An 8,660-nucleotide genomic window follows, 5' to 3' on the forward strand; every position below is an offset into this window, starting at 1 on the left:
CTCTGTGTCTCTCTGTGATCTTTTTACTACAAAATCACAGCGAGATAAAGTTGTCACTGTGATTTTGTAGCAAATAGATCACAGAGAGGCAAAGAGCATTATCAATCATGTTAATGCTCCATGTCTCTGCTGTCCATCCGCTTGTGAGAAAGAGCCCTTATCCATTCTTAAATGTTTTTAGCAGTGTGTTTTGGGTCATTATCCTGTTGGAGGACCCATGACCTCCGACTGAGGCCCCATGCACACGGCCGTGGAACCGCGGCCTGGATCCCTCCTGAGAGCAGGAGCGCACGGCGTCACTGGTTGCTATGACGCCGTGCGCTCCCTGCTGCCGGCACAGTACAGTAATACACTGGTATAGATCATACCAGTGTATTACTGTATTGCGGCGGCAGCAGGGAGCGCACGGCGTCATAGCAACCAGTGACGCCGTGCGCTCCTGCTCTCAGGAGGGATCCAGGCCGCGGTTCCACGGCCCGCACACGGCCGTGTGCATGGGGCCTGAGACCAAGCTTTCTGTCACTCGGCAACACATTTGGCTCCAGAATGCCTTGATAGTCTTGAGATTTCATTGTACCCTGCACAAATTTAAGGCACCCTATGCCAGATACAGCAAAGCAGCCCCAAAACCGAGCCTCCTACATGTTTCACAGTAGGTCCAATGGGGTAGATTGGTAGATTTATTAAAACAGGTGTAAAGAAAAAGTAGCTTAGTTGCCTATGGCAACCAATCAGATTCCACCTTTCATTTTCAAAAGAAACTCTGAAAAATGAAAAGTGGATTCTAATTGGTTGCTATGGGCAACTAAACCAGTTTTCCTATACCCTAGTTTTCAGAAACCTCCCCAATGTTCTTTTCTTTGTACGCTTCATTTTTGAACATAGAGCTGATGTGACTTGCCAAAAAGCTTTGTCTCATCTGTCCAAAGGACATTCTCCCAGAAGCTTTGTGGCTTGTCAATATGCATTTTGGCAAATTCCAGTCTGACTTTTTTATGATTTGCTTTCAAAACAGGTTTCCTCCTCCATCGTCTTCCATTAAGGCTCCATTCACACGTCCGCAAAATGGGTCCGCATCCTTTTGCGGAAAGGGTGCGGACCCATTCATTCTCTATGGGGACGGAATGTGCTGTCCGCATCCACATTTGCGGATCCGCACTTCCGCATCCGTGCTTCCGTTTCCGCAAAAAATTAGAACATGTCCTATTCTTGTCCGCAATTGCGGACAAGAACAGGCATATTCTATTATGTCGGCAATGTGCGGTCCGCAAAATGCGGAAAGCACATTGCCGTTTTCCGTGTTTTGCGGATCCGTGTCTCCGTGTATCCGCAAAACACATTGCGGACGTGTGAATACAGCCTTAGGCCTCATGCACACGGACGTTTTTTTTCACGGTCCGCAAAACGGGGTTCCGTTGGTCCGTGATCCGTGACCGTTTTTCCGTCCGTGGGTCTTCCTTGATTTTTGGAGGATCCACGGACATGAAAAAAAAGTCATTTTGGTGTCCGCCTGGCCGTGCGGAGCCAAACGGATCCGTCCTGAATTACAATGCAAGTCAATGGGGACGGATCCGTTTGATGTTGACACAATATGGTGCCATTTCAAACGGATCCGTCCCCATTGACTTTCAATGTAAAGTCTGGAGTTCTGTTATACCATCGGATTGGAGTTTTCTCCAATCCGATGGTATATTTTAACTTGTAGCGTCCCCATCACCATGGGAACGCGTCTATGTTAGAATATACTGTCGGATATGAGCTACATCGTGAAACTCATTTCCGACAGTATATTCTAACACAGAGGCGTTCCCATGGTGATGGAGACGCTTCAGGTTAGAATATACAAAAAAACTGTGTACATGACTGTCCCCTGCTGCCTGGCAGGTGCTGCCAGGCAGCAGGGGGCAGACCCCCCCCCCCCCCCCTGTTTTTAACTCATTGGTGGCCAGTGGGCCCCCCCTCCCCTGTTGTTAACTCGTTGGTGGCCAGTGTGCGCACCCCCCTCCCTCCCTCCCTCTATTGTTTTAATACATTGGGGCCAGTGTGCGCGCGCCCCCCCAACCCCCCCTCCCTCCCTCTATTGTTTTAATACATTGGGGCCAGTGTGCGCACCCCCCCAACCCCAACCCCCCCCCCCCCCTCCCTCCCTCTATTGTAATCATCATCGGTGGCAGCGGAGTAGAAGATTTTCATACTTACCTGGCTGCTGGCTGCTGCGATCTCTGTGTCCGGCCGGGAGCTCCTCCTACTGGTAAGTGACAGGTCTGTGCGGCGCATTGCTGTCACTTACCAGTAGGAGGAGCTCCCGGCCGGACGCAGACATCGCAGCAGCCAGCAGCCAGGTAAGTATGAAAATCTTCTACTCCGCTGCCACCGATGATGATTACAATAGAGGGAGGGAGGGGGGGGGGGTTGGGGGGGGTGCGCACACTGGCCCCAATGTATTAAAACAATAGAGGGAGGGAGGGGGGGTTGGGTGGGCGCGCGCACACTGGCCCCAATGTATTAAAACAATAGAGGGAGGGAGGGAGGGGGGTGCGCACACTGGCCACCAACGAGTTAACAACAGGGGGGGGGGGGGCCGCACAATGATATTCAAACTGGGGAGGGGGGGGGGGGGTGTCTGCCCCCTGCTGCCTGGCAGCCCTGATCTCTTACAGGGGGATATGATGGGGTTAATTGTACTATCATATCCCCCTGTAAGAGATCGGGTGCTGCCAGGCAGCAGGGGGCAGTCTTGTACAAAGTTTGCAGTGTATTCTAACTAGAAGCGTCCCCATCACCATGGGAACGCTTCTGTGTTAGAATATACTGTCGGAAATGAGTTTTCACGAAGTGAAAACTTAGATCAGAAAAAGCTTTTATGCAGACGGATCTTCGGATCCGTCTGTATGAAAGCAACCTACGGCCACGGATCACGGACACGGATGCCAATCTTGTGTGCATCCGTGTTCTTTCACGGACCCATTGACTTGAATGGGCCCGTGAACCGTTGGCCGTGAAAAAAATAGGACAGGTCATATTTTTTTCACGGCCAGGAAACACGGCTCACGGATGCGGCTGCCAAACGGTGCATTTTCCGATTTTTCCACGGACCCATTGAAAGTCAATGGGTCCGTGAAAAAAAACGGAAAACGGCACAACGGCCACGGATGCACACAACGGTCGTGTGCATGAGGCCTTAGTCCACTTTGGCTAAGACGGCAACGGATGGTGCGATCTGACAGTGATGTACCTTGACCCTGGAGTTCACCTCTAATCTTCTTTGAAGTTGTTCTTACAGCGACTAATGGACAAAGTGGCGTTTGTATTTATTGCCCAATTCATGCTTGGTGCACTGGGAATTTTTGCAGATTTGGGAAAAAGTTAAAGGGAACCTGTCATCAACCTTATGCTGCCCGTACTAACAGCAGCATTAAGTAGAGATAGGTGAGTAGATTTCAATGGTCTGTCATTTATAAGTTAAAAGTAAGTGGTTGCCGAGAACCAACATCACAATCATTGCAGACTGGGCCTGGAAAAGAGTCCCGGCCACCTGAGAAGAGTCCTGGTTATTCATGAATTCCTGCTCTCCTCGCCCACCTGCTGATGACTGACAGTCTTCTACCTAGTTTTCTCCCTTTCTGTCTAGGAGAGAACTGCCAATCATCAGCAGATGGGAGAGAGCAGGAGATTAGGGATAACCAGGACTCTTCTCAGGTAGATTTGACTCTTTTCAAGGCCTGGGCTGCAATGATTATGATGCTGGTTCTCAGCAACCACTTACTTTTAGCTCATGAGTGACACACCGCTGACATCAGCATTTCTGTCACTATTTTATGCTGCCCTCAGTGAGGTCAGAATAAAGTTGATGACAGGTTCCCTTTAAATGTAACCAATGAAGATTATACAGATCAAAGGGCCCTTTTTCTCAGCCAGATAGTCGCTAACGAGCGATCATAGTAATACTCGTTGGGGGACTATCTGGTGGTGTAAAAGTGCCACCGATTACCCAATGAACAAGCTAAACACTCGTTCATCGGTTAATCACATCATTCATGCAGATCTGGCAGCAGATCGTGCTGTGTAAAATGCGATCTACTTCTGGCAATCAGTATGGGGACGAGCAGTGGTATTAGCGATTGCTCCTCCACATACTTGCAAATCACCTGCAAAATTGGCCCGTGTAAAGGGGTTTTAAGTGCAGGAAGTCTATGAAAGAAGATTCTTTTTGAAGTTGTGCTTTAACCCGTAGAAGACCATACGGCGCAGATGTCCATGACTTAAGGACCAGCGCCATACATGTATGGCGCGGTGATCGGGCGGACGCACTGGACCCCTGCTGCATGCGCCTGCATCGGTGAAAACACAGATGCCGGCGCATTAACCCTTGATGTGCAGTGGTCCGCGCTGACCGAGGCACGTGCACTGTCCATGCGGGGATTGGAATTGCCATCGGGTCCACGCGCTGCTGTGACAGGGACCCGATGGCATGGAAGGCAGCCCGTTGCCTTACTTGGGCATCGTCGCTGCCTTCCGGGAGAGTTTGTGAGATCCACCCCACTGGATCTCACAGGCAAGCAGGCTGTAAGTGTATTATCATTTTAATACACTTACAGCCAATGCTTTACAATACAAAAGTATTGTAAAGGGGATCAGACCCCCAAAAGTTGAAGTCCCAGAGTGGGACAAAAAATAAAGTGAAAAAAAAAACTTAAAAAATAAAGTTTTACCTAAAAAATTAAGTTTCAAGTAAAAAAAAAAAAAAGCGTCCTTTTCCCAAAATAAAGTAAAAGAAATTTGTAACAAATAGGGAAAAAAAGAAAAGTAGACAGATTAGGTATCGCCGTGTTCGTATCTCAACCGGCTCTTTAAAAATATCACATGACCTAAACCCTCAGATAAACAGCATTAAAAAAAATATATTTTCACTAAAAGTGCAACATCAAGCAATCAAAAAGGCATATGCCCTCAAAAATAGTACCAATCAAACTTTCACGTCATCCCGCAAAAAATTAGCCCCTACCTAAGACAATCGCCCAAAAACTAAAAAAAACTATGGCTCTCAGAATATAAAAAATGATATTGTGTAAAACTTACGTAAATAGTAGACATATTAGGTATCGTCGCGTCTGTAAGAACCTGCTCTATAAAAATATCACATGACCTAACCCCTCGGGTAAACACATAACATTTTTTAAATAAAAACGGTGTCAAAAAAGCCTTTTTTTTTGTCACATTATATCACAAAAAGTGTAATAGCAAGCAATAAAAAAGTCATATGCACCCAAAATAGGGCCAATCAAACCGTCATCTCATCCCGCAAAATTGATACCCTACCTAAGACAATCGCCCAAAAACTGAAAAAACAATGGTTTTCAGACTATGGAGACACTAAAACATGTTTTTTTTTAGTTTAAAAAATGATATAATTGTCTAAAACTTACATAAATAAAAAAAGTTGACATATTAGGTATTTCCACGTCCGTAAGAACCTGCTCTATAAAAATATCACATGACCTAATCCCTCAGGTAAACACGTAAGAAAAAATCATCACAAAATGTGTAATTATGCACCCTAAAATAGTACCATACCGTCATCTCATACTGAAAAAATGAGCCACTACACAAGACAGTGGAGACTTTTTTTATGTAAAACTGAAACAAACAAACAAATATTTGGTATTGTCGCGTCCCTAACAACCTGCTCTATAAAAATACGACATGATCTAACCTGAAATATGGAAGGGTCCTGAAGGGGTTAAAAAACTCCTTGCTTTACCTGTGAAGGTGGTTAAATTGATCAGGCCATGAGACCCTGCATCAGCCAAGATGGTATTACAACGGTGACTACCATTCTCCTGAGGTTGTCACAGCTCTGCCACAGATGCCAGCGTCATTGAGTTGTGACACATCTCATAATAGTCTGGAAGGATAATTTGTGAATCTTATAACATATGTGAAGGGCATTTCTGTCACTAACTAATGAATGGCTCATAGCATTGAGCTACATCAAGTCTTATACTCCACCCACACTGAGAGCTTCATTCACAGCTCTGCAGGTGGCCCCTAGAAGCAGGGCCGGCGCAACCATATAGGTGAACTAGGCGTTCGCCTAGGGCGCTCCCCCTGACTTGGGCTGCAGCCCTGGGTGAGCGGCTCTTGACAGGGGGGCCAGGAGGTAGAGGTCTGTCTTAAATATGGCAGAGCAGGCATCTGCTTACCCTGATGGCAGGTGCCTGCTCTGCCAGTAAATTACCGGAGGAGAGGAGGCAGGCGGCAAGGGAGGCTGTCCTCCCTCGTGCACCCTCTGTGATGCCGGAATATGACGTCATTCCGGGCCCGGCATACTAAATGGCGCGCTGGAGGACTGAGGAGCTGCACATCACTGGACCCCAGGGAGGTGAGTGTTTAACTGTCTGCCTGTGTATTTATGTCAGTGAGTGAGTGTATGTATGTCTGTCTTTCTGTCAGTAAATGTATGTGTGTCTGTCATTGAGTGTCTGTGTGTGTATGTCAGTGAGTGAGTGTATGTCAGTGAGTGTGGGTGTCTGTCGGTCAGTAAGTGTCTGTATGTTTGTCAGTGAGTATATGTGTGTGTGTTTCAGTGGGTAGGTGTATGTCTGTCAGTGAGTGAGTGTGTGTCTGTCAGTGAGTGTGTGTCTGTCTGTCAGTGAGTTTCTGTGTACGTCATTTAGTGAGTGTCTGAGTGCGTGTCTGTCAGTGTGTGTGTGTGTCTGTCTGTCAGTGAGTGAGTGACATGAGGGGGCGGCAAAATGGATCTTTGCCTAGGGCGGCAAAAATCCTTGCACCGGCCCTGCCTAGAAGCTGCAGTTTACTTCTACTCTGCTGTCAGAGCTGAGCTCTGACTGTGTAACCATGTCCCACAATGCACTGCACATCGGCAACTAGAAACCAGCAGAATTGTGATTGCAGCTCCGAATGGGACTTTACACTGTCACTGCGATTTTTTTTTAATGTGTAATGACAATAATAATAATAGCAGAGTGTCCATTTAATCTAAGGATTTACAAGTACAGAGGTCCTAATATCTGCTGAAAAAAGTAACATCAGGTTTTACAGGGTCAGAGCAGAGGATTCCTGCTGAGATGTGGAAACACTTAAGATGAGTGCAGATAAGATGTCCACGCTTCAGCTCCTTTAACATGTGACCTTTTTAGTGCATCTGAGCAGAATAATTTCCATCCTTCATAAACCACCCAATAACACAGCTCCAGCTGGGTAGATGGAGTAGTTAATGGGCGAGACGGGCGAGAGAAGCAACCTTTACACCTAAACTCCTCCATGGTCACTGACTATACGTCCAGCAGGGAATCCCATGCTCCCAGGCCAGCAGAACCTGCAGAGAAAGCGGTGAATATATAAAAGTCCGCTCATGTCCACTGCGATTGTCGAGATGTTATTAAATGTTTCCAGGGATTATTTCAGACGATGGATAAAGTGGAGCTGATCGAGGAGAAAAATGCTGCACGCCGGACACAGCACAGCGGTATAAAAAAAATAAAAAAACGTAAATGTAACCAGACTGGAAAATGGACATCTGAAACATACACAGCATCAACCTCACACTAAGGTCCCATTATAGCGATCATATATAAGCTGATGATATGCAAGTCAACCGGCTTTTCATACAGTCCAGTATAAAGCTGGCGCTACATGGCGACATGAGCACAATGCTGAAATGTGACATTACATCTAATGATTGTCAAACGGTTCATGATATGACATTCTGTGACCGTGATGTGACAACTGCAAAAAATTTAACACTTAGACTTTTGGTTGCAGGTCGCAAACGACTTTACTGCAATTAAATTAGCTATATTTTTTACAGCCCAATCACAACTATAAAATGGTTGCTTAAATGTTTTTGGGTTGTGTGACTTTTTTGCATGTAGCCCCAGCCGAGGGACAAGTGATTGGTATTACTTTCACATTTGCGGCAGAGGATTCCAGCAGTTAGTTCCGTCGCTGGAACTTCCTGCCGGATCCGTCAATCCGGACACAAACGGATGACATTTGTCAGACGGATCCAGATGCAGATCCGTCTAACAAATGCATTGAAATACCGGATCCGTCTCTCCAGGGTCATTCATTTATTTTGCATTTTTAAAGGTCTGCGCATGCCGACACACTTAATGCCAGATCCGGCACTAATACACTTCAATGTAAATTAATGCCGGATCCGGCATTCCGGCAAGTGATCATTATTTTTGGCTGGAGAGAAAACTGCAGCATGCTGCAGTATTTTCTCCGTCCAAAAAACGTAAGAGGGCTGAACTGATACATCCTGAACGGAATGCTCTCCATTCAGAATGCATTAGGATAAAACGTATCAGTTTTTTTCCAGTATTGAGCTCCTGTGACGGAACTCAATACCGTAAAACAAAAACGCTAGTGTGAAAGTACCCCACGATCATTCATTTCCCAGTTTCCACAGGATGATGCAGTCACCTGATAAATGAGCGCTTGCTTGTTTGTCAGATGACATTTACACATGCATGTGTGTATTAGTGGTCACTGACCTCACTGCTGATCCTTCTATGTGCGGGGCTCTCTCCTTTCTGTTTCTGGAGCCCCACCCCCATGATATCATCACCACACCTTTTCTCTAATTAATTGGTTAATGTGGATGCCACCTATTGTACAGGAGGGGTGTTGTC

This window comes from Bufo gargarizans, chromosome 2, assembly GCF_014858855.1.
Source record: "Bufo gargarizans isolate SCDJY-AF-19 chromosome 2, ASM1485885v1, whole genome shotgun sequence".
In the NCBI taxonomy this organism is placed as follows: domain Eukaryota; kingdom Metazoa; phylum Chordata; class Amphibia; order Anura; family Bufonidae; genus Bufo; species Bufo gargarizans.